Source organism: Lathyrus oleraceus, chromosome 2 (assembly GCF_024323335.1).
Source record: "Lathyrus oleraceus cultivar Zhongwan6 chromosome 2, CAAS_Psat_ZW6_1.0, whole genome shotgun sequence".
NCBI lineage: Eukaryota > Viridiplantae > Streptophyta > Magnoliopsida > Fabales > Fabaceae > Lathyrus > Lathyrus oleraceus.
The window spans coordinates 35,258,793-35,277,564 of NC_066580.1; the positions used below are offsets into that span (position 1 = coordinate 35,258,793).

At 40.3% G+C, this 18,772-nt stretch overlaps 1 pseudogene; it reads left to right on the plus strand.

Annotated features, from left to right (window-relative positions):
• The first annotated feature begins 2,512 nt into the window (after window positions 1-2,512).
• LOC127124426 (uncharacterized) lies at window positions 2,513-2,611 on the plus strand (annotated as a pseudogene).
• Window positions 2,612-18,772: the final 16,161 nt, after the last annotated feature.

Genomic DNA, 18,772 nt, shown 5'->3' on the forward strand with positions numbered 1-18,772 from the left:
AGCTGGGGCGTTACAGAGGCCGAATGGCATTCGTCTGTAGGCAAAAGTTCCATAAGGGCATGTAAAGGTAGTTTTTTCTTGATCTTCGAGGTGGATAGGTATTTGGAAGAATCCAGAGTATCCATCTAAATAGCAGAAGTAAGAGTGTCTGGCTAGACGCTCCAACATCTGGTCTATAAATGGTAAAGGGAAATGATCCTTCCTGGTTGCTTTATTTAATTTTCTATAGTCTATACACATCCGCCATCCTCCTTCTATTCATTTTGCTACATGTTCGCCTTTATCGTTTTGCATGACTGTGATGCCTCCCTTTTTAGGTACTATATGCACAGGGCTCACCCACTTACTATCCGAGATCTGATAGATTATACCTGCCTCAAGTAACTTAAGAACTTCTATTTTAACAACATCACTCATTATAGGGTTTATTCTTCTCTGATGTTCTCTGGAAGGTTTTGAATCTTCTTCGAGCGAAATCCGATGCATGCATACGGATGGGCTTATACCTTTCAGGTCAGAGATATTATATCCTAAGGCTGAGGGATATCTTTGTAAAACATCTAAAAGTTGGTCTGTTTCCTCTTGGCTCAAGGTAGCACTGACTATAATTGGACGATTCATCTCTTCATCGAGGAACTCATATCTCAGGTTCTTAGGCAGTTCCTTAAGTTCTAAGGTTGGTTTCTTAGGGCATGGCATAGGATCTGGGGTAAGGGATAAACATTCGTAAAGGTTATCATTGATGTAGGGTTTCCTAAAGTCATCATCTTCCAATATGAGAGTTGATGGTAACTTAATTGTTTTTGTGATTTCTTCTTGTTCTAATTCCCTAACGCATTCATCAATGATATCTAAGGCATAACATGCGTCTCCCATCACAGATGCCATAAGAAATTTCGAAAGTATAAATTCTATTTTCTCGTCACCTACCTCAAAGGTCAACTTTCCTCTCTTGACATCTATTATGGCTCCTGCAGTTGATAAGAATGGTCTACCTAGAAGGATTGGTATATCATTGTCCTCTTTGATGTCCATGACAACAAAATCAGTAGGGATAAATAACTGGCCTATCCTAACAGGGACATCATCTAAAATGCCTATCGGATACTTAACAGATCTATCGGCTAACTTAAGTGACATCTTAGTGGGTTGTAATTCTCCTAAGTTTAACCTCTCACAAACTACTAAAGGCATTAAGCTCACACTAGCTCCTAAGTCTAGAAAAGCTTTTTCGATGACATGACTTCCCAAAAGACAAGGAATGGAGAAATTTCCAGGATCTTTATCCTTTTTGGCTAACTTATTCTCGGAAATAGAATTGCATTCCAAGGGCTTCAGATCGTCGAGTCTACGTTTGTTGGTAAGGATGTCTTTGAGAAACTTGGCATAAGAAGGTATTTGGGTAATGGCTTCTGTGAAAGGGATTTCTACGTGAAGTTTTTCTATAACCTTAATAAATTTCTGATATTGGTTATTGATCTGGGTTTGTTTGAGTCTTTACGGATATGGTATAGGTGGTTTATATGGCGGGGGTGGTACTTCAATTGTATCTTTAGGTTCTTCTCCTTTTTCTTGACCTTCCTGGTTTCCAGATTCCTCTGGTTTCTTTACTTCGTTCGTGGGTTCGGTACATTCCTTAGAAGTTTTGGGTTCACTCATTCTTGGGTTTGGTGGCTCATCATAGGCGTTCCCACTTCGTAGGGTAATGGCATTGGCTTGCCCTCTCGGATTCTGTTGAGGTTGTCCAGGGAACTGTCCTCTAGGTGTGGTTTGGGGGGCTTGGTTTAAAGCTACCTGAGAGATCTGGGTTTCAAGCATCTTAGTATGAATAACTATTTGGTCAACCTTGGTTCCTAACCGGGTAATCAGTTTGTTAACGCGAATGTTTTGGTTCATGAACTCTTTGTTTTGTTGGGTTTGAGAAGTGATAAAATTTTCCATAATTTTCTAAAGGCTCGGCTTTGGTGGTACAGGTTGCATAGGTTGATTTGATCTTGGGGCTTAGTAACCTGATTGTCTCGGAGGTGTATTATTTTAGATAGGGTTATTGTTCTTATAGGAGAAGTTCAGGTGATTCCTCCATCCAGGGTTATAGGTATTCGAATATGGGTTCCCTTGGGTATAGTTCACTTGCTCGGAGTGGGTTTCGTTTAATAGAATGCATTCTGCGGATTGGTGTCCTTTGGTTCCACATATCTCACAATCCGACGAAACTGCGGCTGCAGTATTCGGGTTCATGCACATATGTTCGACCTTGAGGGCTAATGCGTCCATGTTAGCTTGCATCATGTCTATAGAGCTTAGTTCATGCACTCCTCCTTGGGCTTCCTTCTTCTCAACTGTTGCCCGTTCGACTCCCCATGATTGATGGTTTTGAGCCATATCTTCGATGAGGGCACTAGCTTCAGGATAAGGTTTGTTCATCAGTGCACCGCCTGCGGCTGCGTCGATGGTCATCTTAGTGTTATAGTGAAGTCCATTATAGAAGGTCTGAATGATTAACCAATTTTCTAAACCATGATGTGGGCATGCTCTTAACAGCTCTTTATATCTCTCCCAAGCTTCGAACAACGATTCTCCTTGGTTCTGGATAAATCTAGTTATATGGTTTCGAAAAACAGCGGTCTCACTTGGGGGAAAGTATCTAGCAAGGAATACTCTTCTAAGGTTATCCCAAGTCGTAATGGAATTGGGTGGAATGGAATCTAACCATGATAGGGCTTTATCTCTGAGGGAAAAAGGGAATAATCTTAAACGTATTGCCTCAGGAGAAGCTCCATTGGTTTTAAAAGTGTCTGCTAATTGGAGAAATATTTTTAAATGTTGGTTTGGGTTCTTAGTAGTGAGACCTGCGAATTATCTTTGTTGCACTAGTTGCAACAGGGAAGGTTTAAGTTCAAAATTATTAGCTGGGATGGTTGGGTTTACTATACTAGAACTAGGTTCTTCGTTGGATGGTTGGGCAAAATCCTTAAGAGGTCTTCGGTTTTGATCTTTGGCCATAGCTCTCCTAATTCTATGGAAGAATAAACGTGCGCGAGCGTAACGTTCAAGTTCCGCCAGAGGGTATACTAAGCTTCCGGTGCTGCGAGTTCTTCGCATTGACCGGCGGGTAATAACCTAAGTCTAAACGATATAACAACAGGGTATGAAATTTGAAGAAATTGGTCCCCGGCAACGGCGCCAAAAACTTGCTCCGTGCTTTTCGCAAGTATACGAACACGTCAGAGTAATATAAAAGATTTTCGAATCCACAAAGACCAAGTATCAATCTATCGTTATCTATTGTTATGGTGTTTATCTAAGGTAATCAAAATAGGGGTTTTTAGAGTGTGCAATGAAAAGTAAAGTATTAAATTTAGTTCAATTAATAAAGACAGACTCGAATGTAATTCACATAATCAATTAATAATCCAAGTACTTGCTAATAGAACTACTTATGGGCAGTGTTTCCTACTTTGAAAAGAACCAATTTAACAGGAATTGTCGCTTTCGCGTATTCAGAACCGAGTTGTACTCCCTAATCAAACCCTTTTATTGTCACTTATAAAAAGGTGTGCATTGCGTTAGAGTAGTAAACCTATTTTTAAGAAATATAGTATCTTGACTAAGTTGAAAAGTATTTTAACCTGGATTTCTTAACCAAAAGAGGTTCTCACGAGCCAGATTCTAAACTTATAAACGCGTCCGAAAATAGTTTAAAAATCACTTTTCTTCTTAAGTTAAAAACTCCTAATGAACTAAGCAAAGCGCTTTCGCTGTTTTTGAAATAGTTAAAAACAACTAAGTTTAAAAAGACGTTGGACGGCTTTCGATCTTACCCAACGGAAATTAAGTGCGGGAAAACTTAGGTTGAAAGTCAAAATAACCCTTAAGTGTCTCTACGAACAATTGTGTGGATTATCGATTCAATTACGATCCTTACATTCTAACCTTTATAGGTTTAGTTAGACATGGTAAAGTAAAGGTGAATTTTAATTTAAATAAAAGTAGTGCGAGTGCGGAATTTAAATAAAAGTAGTGCGAGTGCGGAAAGTAAATGAAAGTGGTGCGAGTGTGGAAAATAAATGAAAGTAGTGCGAGTGCGGAAAATAAATGAAAGTAAAGCGAGTGCGAGAAATAAATAAAGTAAAGCGAGTGTGAGAAATAAATAAAGTAAAGACAGTGCGGGAAATAAATAAAGTAAAGACAGTGCGGGAAATAAATAAAAGTAGTGCGAGTGCGAGAAATAAATAAAGTAAAGCAAGTGTGAGAAATAAATAAAGTAAATACAATGCGGGAAAATAAAATAGATAAAGGCAAAGTAATAAAAACCTGCTCCAATCGGAGGGTTGAATAAAATGCAAAACGGAAATGAAAATGGCGGCATGATTAACTTCCTTCCAAAGTGCTCCAAACTCGATTACAGACTTGATTACACAATTGTGGTAACACCTCGATGTGAAGTGATTACCTCTTTAAAATACTGAATATATGCCTAAGTGAAACTAAGTTTGCATCTGCTCTAAGTTTGGATGCTTAAACAAATGAATTCGAGTCTCTATTTATAGGCAAGTAAAATAATGGAAAAGACAAGGATGCCCTTCAGTTTGAAATTGGGAGGGAAAACTTTTCTTCTTGTGGCGCCCGCCACAACACCATGGCGCCCGCCACAAGAGCAAAGTGTGGCGCCCAAGTGGAGGTAGTGGGGAACATGGCAGTTGAGGGAAGTTGAGCTGTGACACGTCATGGCTGGACCCATGGCGCCAGCCACAGTGGGAGCCACAAGTGTAAAATGCTGAATTTTAGGGGTTTTAGCTCGTTTTCACTCCTTTTCTCGATCTGGGCTCCAATTAGACTGAAAACCTGAAAACAAAAAGAAACATAGTAATAACATAACAAAATAACAATAAAACAACTAAAATGCATGCGAAATCGGAGACGAAAATATGGTGAATTTCAGTGTCATCATAAACATAGAAGAAGGAACAAAGACGGTGAAGGTTTATAATGAGGAATTGAAAATCGATGTTCGAAACACCATGAGGTAAAAAGATGATATTTGTACCAGTCATACTATAGAGGTTCTGGATTAGGTGACAACATATGATAACCCTTTGCATACACCCCAGTCACCTTTGGAAAGAGTGTTGAGTTTGTCCATTTTTGATTCGGATAAAGAGGTGGACAACGGGGAATCTGAAGTGCTAGCCTTGTTGGACGCACAAACCCCATGGAAAGGATCTCAACCACGCCGGTGGGAGGATTTACGCCTACCTCAATCTAGTGAGGAGATTGAAGAACCTAAGAAGGAAACGGAGTTGAAACAACTTCCTGACAATCTCAAATATGTCTTTCTAGAACCAGAAGGAAAATATCCTGCTATCATAAACTCAAGCCTTCAGAATATCCAAGAGGAAAAGCTAATCCAAGTCTTGAAAAAGTACAAAAATGCTATTGGATGGGCAATTGAAGATTTGAAGGGTATTAGTCCTACTGTATGCATGCATAAAATTCTCATGGAAGACGACCACAAGCCGATAGTCCAACCGTAGAGAAGACTCAATCCTACAATGAAGGAAGTAGTTCTGAAAGAAGTGGTGAAATTGTTGGATGCAGGTCTTATATATCCCATTTCTGACAGTCTGTGGGTGAGCCCGGTGCATGTTGTCCCTAAGAAAGGGGGGACCACCATAATAAGGAATGAAAAAATGAGTTATTCCCACGTGGATAATAACCGGGTGGCGCGTTTGCATTTACTATAGAAGGTTGAACACAACAACTAGGAATGACCATTTCCCTTTCCATTTATTGACCAGGTGTTGGAGAGGTTAGCCGAGCATGATTACTACTATTTTCTAGATGGATACTCCAGGTATAATCAGATTGTTGTAGCGCCGGAAGACCAAGAAAAGACATCGTTCACATGCCCGCATGGTGTTTTTGCTTACCGAAGAATTCCATTCGGGTTGTGTAATGCTCCAGCCACCTTCCAACGATGCATGACTTCCATTTTTGCTGATATGCTCGAAAAGAATATGGAAGTCTTCATGGATGACTTCTCGATTTTTGGATCCTCATTTGATAAATGTTTAACTAATCTCTTTCTTGTTTTAGACAGGTGCCAAAAAACGAATTTAATTTTGAACTGGGAGAAATGTCACTTCATGGTGCGTGAGGGGATAGTGTTGGGTCACAAAATTTCCTATAAGGGAATTGAAGTTGACCAAGAAAAAGTGGAAGTGATCTCTAAACTCCCACCCCCAGTTAATGAGAAGGGTATCAGGAGTTTCTTAGGACATGCAGGTTTTTACCGCAGGTTCATAAGAGATTTCTCAAAAATTGCTAAACCGCTGACCACTCTATTGGTTAAAGATAAGGCGTTTTTGTTCAACAAATAATGCACCATGGCCTTTGAGACATTGAAGAGCAAACTGATTTCAGCACCCATTGTTATTGCCCCCGATTGGTCTTTTCCATTTGAGATCATGTGTGATGCTAGTGATATTGTTGTAGGGGCAGTCTTAGGACAACGAAGAGAGAAGTTATTACATGTCATTTACTATGCTAGTCATGTGTTGAACTCGGCACAGATGAATTACGTAACCACGGAAAAAGAGTTGTTGGTTGTGGTTTACGCTTTTGACAAGTTTAGGCAATATTTTTTATGATTGAAGGTTGTAGTGTATACGGACCATGCCTCTTTAAAATATTTGTTTGCTAAGCAGAACTCTAAGTCGAGACTTCTCAGGTGGATCTTACTCCTCTAAGAATGTGTTGTAGAGATCCGAGACAAAAGAGGGTGTGAAAACACAGTGGCAGATCATCTATCCCGCATGTCACCTATTGAAGAAATAGAAGAAAAGAGACCGATAAAGGATGAGTTCACTGATGAACACATCCTCGCTGTTATCGATATCTCGTGGTTCGCAGACTACGCGAGTTATTTGGTGGGGGTGTAATCCCCAACGATTTTGATTCTAACAAAAAGAAAAAGTTTGTTCATGATTGCAGGTTTTACTTGTGGGATGACCCATTCCTATACAAAAGAGGAGTGGATGGGTTGGTCAGAAGATGTGTCCCAGAGGAGGAGCAAAGGGATGTACTTAGAGCTTGTCATGATTCAGACTATGGAGGACACTTCAGTGGTGACTGAATAACGGCCAAAGTTCTTCAATCAAGTATATATTGGCCCATATTGTTCAAAGATGCCCAAGACATCGTCAAAGAATGCGACAGATGTCAAAGAACGAGGAATATTTCTAAGAGAAATCAAATGCCGCAAAATGCTATGCTGGAGGTTGAATTGTTTGATGTCTGGGGAATAGACTTCATGGGGCCATTTCCACCATTCTGTGGGAAAAATTGCATCTTGGTAGCAGTTGACTATGTATCAAAGTGGGTGGAAGTTGTGGCATTGCCCACCAATGATGTTAAAGTGGTGGTGACATTTCTGAAGAACAATATCTTTTCGAGATTCGGGGTGCCAAGAGCACTTATTAGCGATGAAGGCACTCAGTTTTTGAACAAACTGATGGAGAATCTGCTAAAGAAGTATAATGTTAAACACAAGATCGCTACTCCGTATCACCCTCAAATGAGTGGCCAGGTCGAAGTGTCCAATAGGAAGATAAAGAAAGTATTGGAAAATGTTGATTCTAAGTGTTGGCAACAATTTTGGTAAAACTAAAGAGTGTTCACAAGATGTTATGTGTGATGTCTTAACATGAGATATCCTATGTACCTGCTGGAGTTCAAGAACATGTGCATGCAGGATTGTTTCAGAATGCCACATACAATGACAAGGCTTCTGATATTGGATGTACCTGCTGGAGCTTAAATGAAAGACATGTTCATGCAGGATTGTTTCAGATGACATACACAATGTCATGGCATCTGATATGGATGTACCTACTGAAAGTTATAAAAGGAACTATTGGATTATGCAGGATTTTTCCAGGATGTCAGACCCGATGTCATGACATCCTGTACACAGAACATTCAGTATGAATGTCTGGTGTTTTGTGATTGCACAATTAGTGGAAATCTTTGGATGATTGAAGATATGGCTAGCTGGCGCATTCAATCATGGATTACAACCAGATTTACTTATTTTCCAAGGAGATCTATACAGCTGTTATAAAAAGATTTGATTGGAAAATAGATTTAGGGTTTTCAAGATGTCCAAGCCCAACTGAGAGCTTCTATAAAAAGGGACTTAGAAAACCTATTTGAACACACAACCAAGACTGAGCGAAATATAGAGAGAGAGCTAGGGTTTGTGTCTGTTTAGTCGTAAGACTTGTAGGTCATTCAAGTCATCCATTGATGATTGAATTAGACTGATTTATGGTTGTAATTTGTCACTCTAAAGCTGTTAAGCAAGACTGTGTGTCTTCTTGATCAAAGCTATGAAGCAAGATCAAGAGTGTGTCTTCTTGATTGAAACTGTGAAGTAAAATCAAGAGTGTGTAATTGAAAAGTATTTTCTTTTCTCAAGGGATTGTTGTTTAAAATCATTGGTGTGTGATTGTAGGGAAGTGAGTGGGTTCTCATATCTAAGAGTGCTTAGGTAGAAGTTGCACGGGTAGAGATTAGGTGAGAAAGACTGTAACTTGTTGAAGTGTACGGAGAGTCTTTAAACTAATTCTATTTTAGTGAATTTCCTTCCTGGCTTGGTAGCCCCCGGATGTAGGTGAGTTGTGTAACACCCCGATAATAATAAAATAATTATTTAAATTGAATTAATAATATATTTATTAATTTAATTAAATAATTGGAATTTTTATTATTATTATTTTTGGGAATTATGAAATTATTATTATTATTATTGGAATAAAATAAATTGGAAAATATATAAGTTGGAATTAAGGGAAAAAGTCTCATTTTTTTAGAGTAAAAAGTTTTCTACGTGAAAAACAGAACAGAGAAGCATCGTGAGAGAAAAGGGAAAAAGGGCAGAGAAGAGGAGCTGAAGAGCAAAGGTTGGAGAACGAAAGCTTGAAGCTCAAAGATTCTGCCGGATTGTTAAGGTAAGGGGGGTTTATCGTCGATTAATGGGTATTTTGGGATAATATGTCATGGGTAGTAATAAGCCGTCAATTTGACCCTAATTGGGATTTGGAATGCTGAAAATTTGTGACGAATAGGTTGAGTGAAAACCGTAATCAAATTGATAATTGTGTGTGTAATCAAACCGATAAATTGGTGATGAATGGCGACGAGTAAATTTGAGTGGGAAGGGTCTGGGATGGGCACATGAGATCCCTGCCCAGCGAAAACGCGTCTGGTGAACTGTCATGTTCGCCTAGCGAACATAACCTTCGCCTAGCGAAGGAACGCGCCTCAACCTCGCTCCAGCGAGATTGAGAGGTTTTGCTACTGTAATGTTCGCTGTGGACTCGCTGGAGCTTCGCCTAGCGAGTGAGTGCTAGCTGTGTTTTTCACCAAAACAGAATGAGTTCGCTACTACCTTCGCCTTGAGCTCGCCTAGCGAATTAATTTACCAATTTCCTGGAGCTGTTCGCCTTGAGCTCGCCTAGCGAACCAGAGCTTCGCCACTGACTCGCCTAGCGAGCAAGGCAGAAGAAGTGTTTATACATGCGTTTTATACATGCGTTGCTGAGGTGTTTTATACATGTGTTGATGATGTGTTGATACATGTATTGATGATGTATGAGGATATGCAAAATGTTGTGAATGTAGATATTATGCATGTATTTGTGAATGGACTGTTGTATGGTTGAGAGTGTGAGCATATGTCCATTGTGAGTTGTTGTTGATGCTGCATTTCTAGATGATTAGTGTGCATGGCATAGCCTGTGGGGCTGTAGCTAATTCCCATTGTGAGGAATTAGTGAGTAAATTGTTGTGATGATTGTTGTTGATGTCGCATGCTAGATGATTAGCTTGCATAGTCTAGCCTTTGGGGCTGTAGCTAATTCTCATAGTGAGGAATTAGTGAGTGAATCATTGTGGAGTCTAGCCTTTGGGGCTGTAGCTAATTTCCATTGTGAGGAATTAGTGAGTGAGTCATTAGATCTCAATGAGTGGGACTAGTGAGCTTAGTAGCCGTATCCGGGGGGATCGGTGAGCTTGAACTGTATGTTCAAGAAGAGTCGGTACCGCATTTCATGGAGTCTCATTGCATAACGAATGCATGGCATAGCCTGTGGGGCTGTAGCTAATCCCCATTGTGAGGAATTAGTGAGTAAATCGTTGTGTTGTGTTGTTGGTGTTGAATATGGTTTGAGGATTATACATATGATATATATATTATTATTGTTGAATATGATGTTTGGACGGATATTGCCGTTGCTGAATGCGTAGTCTGGTTAGGGTGAATTGATGTGTTATTTACTTAGCATTACATGTTGTTCTATAATGCTTATTATATTGATTGAGGAACTCACCCTTACAACCTATTTTTCAGGTAACGAGAAATGAGCTGAGTAGAAGCTAATGCTTGGAGTCTAGAGTAGTTCTTATGGTCATGCTCTGATAGATGTAACATCGGGAGGGGATGTCTTAATTGATTTGATATTGGTTGTTGATGATTTACATGTATTGTGTTACATGTTTTACATTGAGTTGAATTTTGTTCCGCTGCGAATTATGCAAAGAACCTTATTTTGATTAAATAAATGAGCATGACAGGATACTTTAATGATTTTGTGAAAAGATTGTGTGACACCCTTCGGGGCATAATTACTCTGATGAATATATTGTTATTTTAATTATAATAAATTGGGGTATTTAGAAGGGTGTTACATTAGTGGTATCAGAGCATAGTCGGTCGAGTCGAGTCGTAGTTATTCTGTTTCCCCTGTACGGGATAGGTGTTGTTTAACCCTATCAGTACTTATTATTTGGCTTGTTGGGTTTTCAGAATAGAGATGGCTGGAAGAGGTAGAGATGATGCTGCAATTGCTGAGGCTCTGGGTATGCTAGCTGGAGTACTTGGAGGAAATCCGAATGTTGCGGGAATGGGAGCTGCTCGTCAGTTGAGTGAGTTCCAGAAGAACAATCCTCCAATGTTCAAGGGAGCATACGATCCAGATGGTGCTCAGAAGTGGTTGAAGGAGATTGAGAGAATCTTCAGAGTAACTGAGTGTGCTGATAACCAGAAGGTCAGGTTCGGTACACATATGCTGTCAGAGGAAGCTGATGATTGGTGGGTTGCTACCCGCACTGAGTTGGAATCTGCTGGGAATGCTGAGATTTCTTGGGCTGTGTTCAGGGAAAGGTTCCTGAGAAAGTATTTTCCAGAGGATGTCAGAGGGAAGAAAGAGATAGAGTTCTTGGAATTGAAGCAGGGTAACCGGACTGTTACTGAGTATGCTGCGAAGTTCACCGAGCTGTCAAAGTACTATACTCCCTATAATGAGGCTGCTGGAGAATTTTCGAAGTGTGTGAAGTTTGAGAACGGGTTGCGTCCCGAGATCAAACAAGCTATTGGATATCAGAGGATCAGGGTGTTTTCTGACTTGGTTGACTGTTGCAGAATTTTTGAACAGGATTCCAAGGCTAGAGCAGAGAGCTATCAGCAGAGGGTTGATAGGAAGGGTAAGAATCAGATGGATCGTGGAAAACCGTATGCAGCTGGCAAAGGTTTTCAGAAGCAGAGTGGGATGAAGAGGCCTAGTGGGGGAGACTCTAGTGCTCCTGCTAAGTGTTATAGATGTGGTCGGGCTGGACATCGTGTTCATGAGTGTACCAGTGCTGAGATGAAGTGTTTCAAGTGTGGGAAAGGTGGTCATCTGGCTGCAGAGTGCCGATTGAAGACTGTAACTTGTTTCAACTGTGGAGAGTTGGGTCATATCAGCCCACAGTGTCCTAAGCCGAAGAAGGAAAATCAGTCAGGAGGCAAGGTTTTTGCTTTATCAGGTTCTGAGACTTTTGCAGATGATCGGTTGATCCGAGGTACGTGTTATATTAATGGCTTTCCTCTTGTAGCTATTATTGACACAGGTGCTACTCATTCTTTTATATCTTTGGATTGTGCTGTGAAATTTAAGTTAGAGATATCTGAGATGCTTGGAAGTATGGTGATTGATACTCCTGCGAAGGGTTCAGTGACTACTACTTCAGTTTGTTTGAATTGTCCTTTGAGTATTTTTGGTAGAGACTTTGGGATAGACCTTGTGTGTCTTCCACTGGTGCAGATTGATGTTATCTTGGGAATGAACTGGTTAGTGTTTAACCGAGTTTCTATTAACTGTTTTGATAAGACTGTGATTTTTCCTGAGATTGAGGAAGGAAAGAGTTTATTTCTATCAGCAAGGCAAGTGAATGAGGAAGTGGCAGATGGGGCAGAGTTGTTTATGCTGTTGGCAACTTTAGAGGCTAAAGATAAACTGGTGATTCGTGATCTAGCAGTGGTGTGTGACTTTCCTGATGTGTTTCCGGAAGAAGTGAATGAGTTGCCGCCAGAGCGTGAAGTTGAGTTCTCGATTGATTTGGTACCTGGTACTAGACCGATATCGATGGCTCCTTATCGTATGTCTGCTGTTGAGCTAGCTGAATTGAAGAGTCAGTTGGAAGATTTGTTGGATAAGAAGTTATTCGTCCAAGTGTGTCACCGTGGGGTGCACCAGTGTTGTTGGTTAAGAAGAAGGAAGGTACTATGAGGTTGTGTGTGGACTACAGGCAACTGAATAAAGTGACGATCAAGAATCGGTATCCTTTGCCGAGGATTGATGATTTGATGGACCAGTTGGTTGGTGCAAGTGTATTCAGCAAGATAGATTTGAGATCTGGGTATCATCAGATACGTGTGAAAACTGAGGATATTCAGAAGACTGCTTTCAGGACGAGGTATGGACATTACGAGTATTCTGTGATGCCTTTTGGTGTGACTAATGCGCCTGGAGTATTCATGGAGTACATGAATAGAATTTTCCATCCGTATCTAGATCAGTTCGTTGTGGTATTTATTGATGACATTTTGGTGTATTCGAAATCTGAAGAAGAGCATGCTGAGCATTTGAGAGTGGTTTTAGGAGTGCTGCGAGAAAAGCAGTTATTTGCTAAACTGTCTAAGTGTGAATTTTGGTTAGAAGAAGTTAGTTTTCTTGGTCATGTGATTTCAAGAGGTGGTGTTGCTGTTGATCCTTCTAAGATAGAAGCGGTATCTAAGTGGGAAGCTCCTAAGTCTGTTGCTGAGATTCGAAGTTTCCTTGGTTTGGCTGGTTATTATAGGAAGTTCATTGAGGGATTTTCTAAGTTGGCGTTACCGTTGACGATGTTGACTAGAAAGGGACAAGCGTTTGTTTGGGACTCAAAATGTGAAGAAGGTTTCCAAGAGTTAAAGAGAAGGTTGACTACTGCTCCTATTTTGACGTTACCGAGTTCGTCGGAATTATTTGAGGTTTATTGTGATGCTTCATTGTTGGGTTTAGGTGGTGTGTTGATGCAGAATAAGCAGGTTATAGCTTATGCTTCGAGGCAGCTGAGGGTTCATGAGAGGAACTATCCGACGCATGATTTAGAGTTGGCAGCTGTGGTATTTGTTCTGAAGTTGTGGAGGCATTACTTGTATGGGTCAAGATTTGAAGTTTTCAGTGACCATAAAAGTTTAAAGTATTTGTTTGATCAGAAAGAGCTGAATATGAGACAGAGGAGATGGTTAGAGTTTCTGAAGGATTATGATTTTGGTTTGAATTACCATCCGGGTAAAGCAAATGTAGTGGCTGATGCATTGAGTCGGAAATCATTACATATGTCTATGTTAATGGTTAGAGAATTGGATTTAATTGAACAGTTTAGAGATTTGAGTTTGGTGTGTGAGAGTACTCACAATAGTGTTAAATTGGGAATGTTGAAGTTAACAAGTGGTATTCTGGATGAGATCAGAGAGGGTCAGAAATCCGATGCGTTTTTGGTTGATAAGTTTACTTTGGTGAATCAAGGCCAAGGTGGTGAATTCAGAGTTGATGAGAATGGTGTTTTGAAATTTGGTAATCGGGTGTGTATTCCGGATGTGATCGAACTTAAGAAGAGTATCCTTGAGGAAGGACATCGTAGTGGCTTGAGTATTCATCCTGGAGCTACGAAGATGTATCATGATTTGAAAAGATTATTTTGGTGGCCGGGAATGAAAAGAGAAATTGCAAGTTTTGTGTATTCTTGTTTGACTTGTCAGAAGTCAAAGATTGAGCATCAGAAGCCGTCTGGGCTAATGCAACCGTTGTCTATTCCAGAGTGGAAGTGGGACAGTATCAGTATGGATTTTGTTTCTGGTTTGCCGAGAACAAGTAAGAATTTTGAGGCTATTTGGGTGATTGTTGATAGATTGACGAAGTCGGCTCATTTCATTCCGATCAGAATGGATTATCCGTTGGAGAGACTAGCCGAGTTGTATATTGAGAAGATTGTAAGCTTGCATGGTATTCCGTCGAGTATTGTTTCGGACAGAGATCCTAGATTTACATCGAAGTTTTGGGAAGGTTTGCAGAAGGCTTTGGGAACTCAGCTGAGATTGAGTTCTGCATATCATCCGCAGACTGATGGTCAGACTGAGAGGACGATTCAGTCACTAGAGGATCTTTTGAGAGCTTGTGTTTTGGAAAAAGGAGGTGCTTGGGATTGTTATTTGCCTTTGATTGAGTTTACCTACAACAATAGTTTTCATTCGAGCATTGGTATGGCACCGTTTGAAGCTTTGTATGGTAGGAGATGTCGGACACCTTTATGTTGGTATGAGTCCGGTGAGAGTGCTGTGGTTGGACCGGAGATTGTTCAACAAACTACGGAAAAGATTAAGATGATTCAGGATAAGATGAGAATTGCTCAGAGTCGTCAGAAGAGTTATCATGACAAGAGGAGGAAGTCACTTGAGTTCCAAGAGGGAGATCATGTGTTTCTTCGTGTCACTCCGATAACTGGTGTTGGTCGAGCCTTGAAGTCGAAGAAGTTGACACCTCGATTCATTGGTCCTTATCAGATTTTGGAGAGGATAGGAGAGGTAGCCTATCGTATCGCTTTACCGCCGTCGCTTGCGAATTTGCATGAGGTTTTTCATGTGTCTCAGTTGAGGAGATACATTCATGATCCGTCGCATATAGTCCAAGTAGATGATGTACAGGTGAGAGATAACCTGACTGTTGAAACATCACCTATAAGGATAGAGGATCGAGAGTTGAAGCAGTTGCGGGGTAAAGAGATTGCCTTGGTGAAGGTAGCTTGGGGAGGACCAGCAGGTGGCAACGTGACTTGGGAACTGGAGAGTAAGATGAAGGAGTCTTATCCAGAGTTGTTCGCTTGAGGTATGTTTTCGAGGACGAAAACTCTTTTAGTGGGGGAGAGTTGTAACACCCCGATAATAATAAAATAATTATTTAAATTGAATTAATAATATATTTATTAATTTAATTAAATAATTGGAATTTTTATTATTATTATTTTTGGGAATTATGAAATTATTATTATTATTATTGGAATAAAATAAATTGGAAAATATATAAGTTGGAATTAAGGGAAAAAGTCTCATTTTTTTAGAGTAAAAAGTTTTCTACGTGAAAAACAGAACAGAGAAGCATCGTGAGAGAAAAGGGAAAAAGGGCAGAGAAGAGGAGCTGAAGAGCAAAGGTTGGAGAACGAAAGCTTGAAGCTCAAAGATTCTGCCGGATTGTTAAGGTAAGGGGGGTTTATCGTCGATTAATGGGTATTTTGGGATAATATGTCATGGGTAGTAATAAGCCGTCAATTTGACCCTAATTGGGATTTGGAATGCTGAAAATTTGTGACGAATAGGTTGAGTGAAAACCGTAATCAAATTGATAATTGTGTGTGTAATCAAACCGATAAATTGGTGATGAATGGCGACGAGTAAATTTGAGTGGGAAGGGTCTGGGATGGGCACATGAGATCCCTGCCCAGCGAAAACGCGTCTGGTGAACTGTCATGTTCGCCTAGCGAACATAACCTTCGCCTAGCGAAGGAACGCGCCTCAACCTCGCTCCAGCGAGATTGAGAGGTTTTGCTACTGTAATGTTCGCTGTGGACTCGCTGGAGCTTCGCCTAGCGAGTGAGTGCTAGCTGTGTTTTTCACCAAAACAGAATGAGTTCGCTACTACCTTCGCCTTGAGCTCGCCTAGCGAATTAATTTACCAATTTCCTGGAGCTGTTCGCCTTGAGCTCGCCTAGCGAACCAGAGCTTCGCCACTGACTCGCCTAGCGAGCAAGGCAGAAGAAGTGTTTATACATGCGTTTTATACATGCGTTGCTGAGGTGTTTTATACATGTGTTGATGATGTGTTGATACATGTATTGATGATGTATGAGGATATGCAAAATGTTGTGAATGTAGATATTATGCATGTATTTGTGAATGGACTGTTGTATGGTTGAGAGTGTGAGCATATGTCCATTGTGAGTTGTTGTTGATGCTGCATTTCTAGATGATTAGTGTGCATGGCATAGCCTGTGGGGCTGTAGCTAATTCCCATTGTGAGGAATTAGTGAGTAAATTGTTGTGATGATTGTTGTTGATGTCGCATGCTAGATGATTAGCTTGCATAGTCTAGCCTTTGGGGCTGTAGCTAATTCTCATAGTGAGGAATTAGTGAGTGAATCATTGTGGAGTCTAGCCTTTGGGGCTGTAGCTAATTTCCATTGTGAGGAATTAGTGAGTGAGTCATTAGATCTCAATGAGTGGGACTAGTGAGCTTAGTAGCCGTATCCGGGGGGATCGGTGAGCTTGAACTGTATGTTCAAGAAGAGTCGGTACCGCATTTCATGGAGTCTCATTGCATAACGAATGCATGGCATAGCCTGTGGGGCTGTAGCTAATCCCCATTGTGAGGAATTAGTGAGTAAATCGTTGTGTTGTGTTGTTGGTGTTGAATATGGTTTGAGGATTATACATATGATATATATATTATTATTGTTGAATATGATGTTTGGACGGATATTGCCGTTGCTGAATGCGTAGTCTGGTTAGGGTGAATTGATGTGTTATTTACTTAGCATTACATGTTGTTCTATAATGCTTATTATATTGATTGAGGAACTCACCCTTACAACCTATTTTTCAGGTAACGAGAAATGAGCTGAGTAGAAGCTAATGCTTGGAGTCTAGAGTAGTTCTTATGGTCATGCTCTGATAGATGTAACATCGGGAGGGGATGTCTTAATTGATTTGATATTGGTTGTTGATGATTTACATGTATTGTGTTACATGTTTTACATTGAGTTGAATTTTGTTCCGCTGCGAATTATGCAAAGAACCTTATTTTGATTAAATAAATGAGCATGACAGGATACTTTAATGATTTTGTGAAAAGATTGTGTGACACCCTTCGGGGCATAATTACTCTGATGAATATATTGTTATTTTAATTATAATAAATTGGGGTATTTAGAAGGGTGTTACAAGTTGCACCGAACTGGGTTAACAATTGCTTGTGTTATTCGCTTTACCATTCTGTAGTTTTTATCCATTGTGTGTTAACAGATATTAGTGTCGTGACATTACCTTCGACATCTTATATGTGATACCAGAATTTCAGAAAAGACTGTTTGCGCATCTAGGAAAGATTGCGCATAAAATTAGAAGATGCACTATGGGCATACATAACGGCCTTCAAAACGCCCATAGGTATGTCTCTGTATCAATTGGTTTATGGTAAAGCTTGTCACTTGCCACTAGAGTTGGAACACAAAGCAGTTTGGGCATCCAAATTCTTGAATTATGATCTGGCTAAAGCAGGTGAGTCCCGAATCCTTCAGCTCCACGAGTTAGAGGAGTTTCGAAATCAAGCATATGAGAACGCCAAGCTATACAAAGAAAAAACAAAGAAATGGCACGATCAGAAGCTGCAGAGAAAAGAGTTTGTCGAGGGACAACTGATGCTCTTGTTCAACTCCAGATTAAATCTTTTTCCAAGAAAGTTGAAATCCAGGTGGTCGGGTCCGTTTATGGTTCACAAAGTGTTTCCCCGTGGAGCTATCGAACTGAAAAATCCAAATAATGGGGATACCTTCAAGGTAAACGGACAAAGGTTGAAACACTACTATAAGGGACAGGAAAGTGGTCTGATTGATAATGTTTGTCTCCAAGGATAAGGGAGACGACCATCGAGCCATGCCACGTTAAACGCAGCGCTTCGTGGGAGGCAACCCACGCGGTTTTATTCTAACTATTTTCATGTTTGGTGTGTTTACAGGTTTATTCGTAGGTTCAGAGTTACATCACATAATGCAGAAGACAAGGGTTGAGTTAAACTCATATAAGATTGTCGGATACTAGAGAACAGGGTAATAACCAAAAACAGTGGAAAAATCGGAAAAAAAATGGAAAAACAGGGCCCTGACACGGGTGCCCGTGTCACCTGACATGGCCCGTGTCACGCAAGCAAGCAAAAGAAAAAGAATTACAGTAGGCTGACACGGTCGCCCGTGTCAGCTCTACTGAAGGAGCCATCAAATTACAGTGGCCTGACACGGCCACCCGTGTCAGGCCCAACGGCCATATTTTTCAAATTTTGTCTTTTTGTGCTTTTGTGGACCCCACCCGGATTTTCCATCACTTAAACACATTTTACCCTTAATCTACCAATAAAATCTGATTTTCTTTCACTCTCTCTCTCATTTTCACATTATCCCTCTCCTTCCTAATTTATTCTTAACCTTCCTCCATAACCACACCACCTTAAAACTCCCAACTTTGGCACCTTACTCTGTCCAAATTGTCGACACCCTTCACAAAAGTTGCTCTACTCGCCATCCTCTACAAGGTTACAGTAATCTTTTTTCCGTTTTCCATACTTTTTGGGTGATAAATTGTGTTGCA